The sequence below is a fragment of the Arachis hypogaea genome, chromosome 4, assembly GCF_003086295.3.
Source record: "Arachis hypogaea cultivar Tifrunner chromosome 4, arahy.Tifrunner.gnm2.J5K5, whole genome shotgun sequence".
Lineage (NCBI taxonomy): Eukaryota > Viridiplantae > Streptophyta > Magnoliopsida > Fabales > Fabaceae > Arachis > Arachis hypogaea.
This window is the reverse complement of record NC_092039.1, coordinates 84,340,765-84,343,814: the sequence shown is the minus strand read 5'-3', so window position 1 is coordinate 84,343,814 and position 3,050 is coordinate 84,340,765. Positions and strand designations below refer to the sequence as shown.

General features: G+C 37.2%; 1 non-coding gene across 1 annotated transcript; it reads right to left on the bottom strand.

The window, feature by feature from the left end:
- Positions 1–1,296: 1,296 nt before the first annotated feature.
- LOC112798954 (small nucleolar RNA R71) lies at positions 1,297–1,404 on the bottom strand. The gene has a single exon (XR_003200547.1). It is a non-coding gene; the product is annotated as a small nucleolar RNA R71 (small nucleolar RNA).
- Positions 1,405–3,050: the final 1,646 nt, after the last annotated feature.

Here is a 3,050-nt window from a genome sequence, read left to right as displayed (position 1 = left end):
TTTCAAAATCGTTTTCTTAATTTTATCTTATATTTTCGAAATTATACTAACTTTTAATGTTTTAATTAAAAAATTTTAAGTTTGTGACTTTCCTATCAAGAAAAATTCAATCTTTAAATTCTAGAATAATATCTTTTTAGTTTCTTGTTAGCCAAGTCATCAACTTTAATTTCAAAAATCAATTTTTTTTTCATATCTTTTTAATCATATCTTTTTCAAAATAAGTTTCAATCATATCTTTTTAGATTGATAATTTCAAAACCCTTTTTCTAACTTCCTATCTTTTCAAAATTAATTTCAAAATCTTTTTCAACTAACCACTTAATTTGTTTGTTTTAATTTTAAAGTTTACTATTTCTTATCTTTTTCAAAACCACCTAACTACTTTTCTCTCTCATTAATTTCAAAAATTAGCTAACATTTTTCAAAAATATTTTTTTATTAATTAATTTATTTAATTTCCAATTTTATTTTATTTCCTATCTTAAATTTTGAATTCTAAATTAAAATAAAAACAAAAATATTTTTCTTCTCTTTTAACTAATTTTCGAATTCCCTCTCCCCCTCTTCTCCTTCTATTTATTTTATTTATTTACTAACACTCCTTCTCCACTCATCAAAAATTCGAACCCTCTCCTCCTCTCTGTGTTCGAATTTTTCTCTTTCTTTCCTCATTCTTATTCTTCTTCTCTTCTACTCACATAAAGGAATCTATATATCTTGATAAAGAGGATCCCTATTATTTCCTGTTCTCTTCTTTTTCTTATGAGCAGAAACAGGGATAAAAAAATTCTTGTTGAAGCTGATCCTAAACCTAAAAGGACTCTGAAGAAGAAGCTAAGAGAAGCTAGAGCACAACACTCCGAAGAAGACCATACAGAAATTTTCGAAAAAGAATGAGACATGGCAGCCGAACCCAACAATGCAAGGAAGATGATTGGTGACTATGCTGCACTAACTTCCAACTTCTATGGAAGAAGCATCTTAATTCTTGCCATTGGAGCAAACAACTTTGAGCTTAAGCCTCAATTAGTTTCTCTAATGCAGCAGAACTGCAAGTTTCATGTACTTTCATAAGAAGATCCTCATTAGTTTTTAGCTGAATTCCTATAGATCTGTGATATTGTAAATACCAATGGGGTTGATCCCGAGGTCTACAGGCTTAAGCTTTTCCCTTTTGCTGTAAGAGACAGAGCTAGAACATGGTTGCATTCACAACCTAGAGAAAGCCTGAACTCTTGGGACAAGCTGATCAATGCATTTCTGACCAAATTCTTTCCTCCTCAAAAGCTGAGCAAGCTTGGAGTGGACGTTCAAACCTTCCAACAGAAAGAAGGTGAGTCCCTTTATGAAGCTTGGGAGAGATACAAGAAATTAACCAAAAAGTGTCCTGCTGACATGCTTCCAGAATGGAGCATCATATGTATCTTCTATGATGGTCTGTCTGTGTTATCTAAGATGTCATTGAACCATTCTGTTGGTGGATCTCTTCATCTGAAGATGCCTGCAGAAGCCCAGAAACTCGTTGAGATGGTTGCAAATAACCAATTCATGTACACTTCTGAACGAAATCCTGTGAATAATGGGGTGACTCAGAAGAAAGGAGTTCTTGAGATTGACACTCTGAACGCCATATTGGCTCAGAACAAAATATTGACTCAGCAAGTCAATATGATTTCTCAGAATCTGACTGGATTACAAACTGCATCCAGTAGTGCTAAAGAAGCCTCCTCTGCAGGAGAAGCTAATGACCCTGAGAATTTTGCAATGGAAGAGGTGAATTACATGGGAGAACCCTATGGAAACACCTATAATCCTTCATGGAGGAATCACCCAAATTTTTCATGGAAGGATCAACAGAAGCCTCAACAAGGCTTCAACAACAATAATGGTAGGAAAAATAAGTTTGGCAATAGCAAACCTTTTCCATCATCTTCTCAGTAACAGACAGAGAATTCTGAGCAGAGCCTCTCTGTCTTAGCAAACAAAGTCTCTGATCTGTCTAAGGCCACTCTAAGTTTCATGAATGAAATAAGATCCTCCATCAGAAATTTGGAGGCACAAGTGGGTCAGCTGAGTAAAAGAGTCACTGAAACTCCTCCTAGTACTCTCCCAAGCAATATAGAGGAGAATCCAAAGAGAGAGTGCAATGCCATTAGTGCGTGAAATTGTGAACAATACTTTTTCACAACTCTCATAATCCCCGGTCATGAACCCCAAAAACTTGGTAGCTCAATACCATGGCATTACACAACTTCGCACAACTAACCAGCAAGTGCACTGGGTCGTCCAAGTAATAAACCTTACGCGAGTAAGGGTCGATCCCACGGAGATTGTTAGTATTGAAGCAAGCTATGGTCATCTTGTAAATCTTAGTCAGGCAAACTCAAATGAATATGATGATGAACGAAAATAACACAAAGGTAAAGATAGAGATACTTATGTAATTCATTGGTAGGAACTTCAGATAAGCGCATGAAGATGCCTTCCCTTCCGTCTCTCTGCTTTCCTACTGTCTTCATCCAATCCTTCTTACTCCTTTCCATGGCAAGCTTGTGTAGGGTTTCACCGTTGTCAATGGCTACCTCCCATCCTCTCAGTGAAAGCGATTGCATATGCTCTGTCACAGCATAGCGGAATTCATCTGTCGGTTCTCAATCAGGCCGGAATAGAATCCAGTGATTCTTTTGCGTCTGTCACTAACGCCCCGCCTTCAGGAGTTTGAAGCACGTCACAGTCATTCAGTCATTGAATCCTACTCAGAATACCACAGACAAGGTTAGACCTTCCAGATTCTCTTGAATGCTGCCATCAGTTCTCGCCTATACCACGAAGACTCTGATCTCACGGAATAGTTGGCTCGTTTGTTAGACGAGCACTCGGTTGTCAGGCGATCAACCATGCATCGTGCAATCAGGAATCCAAGAGATATTCACTAGAGCCTTGATCGCTTGTAGAACAAGAATGGTTGTCAGTCACCTTGTTCATGGGTGAGAATGATGATGAGTGTCACGGATCATCACATTCATCAAGTTGAAGAACAAGTGATA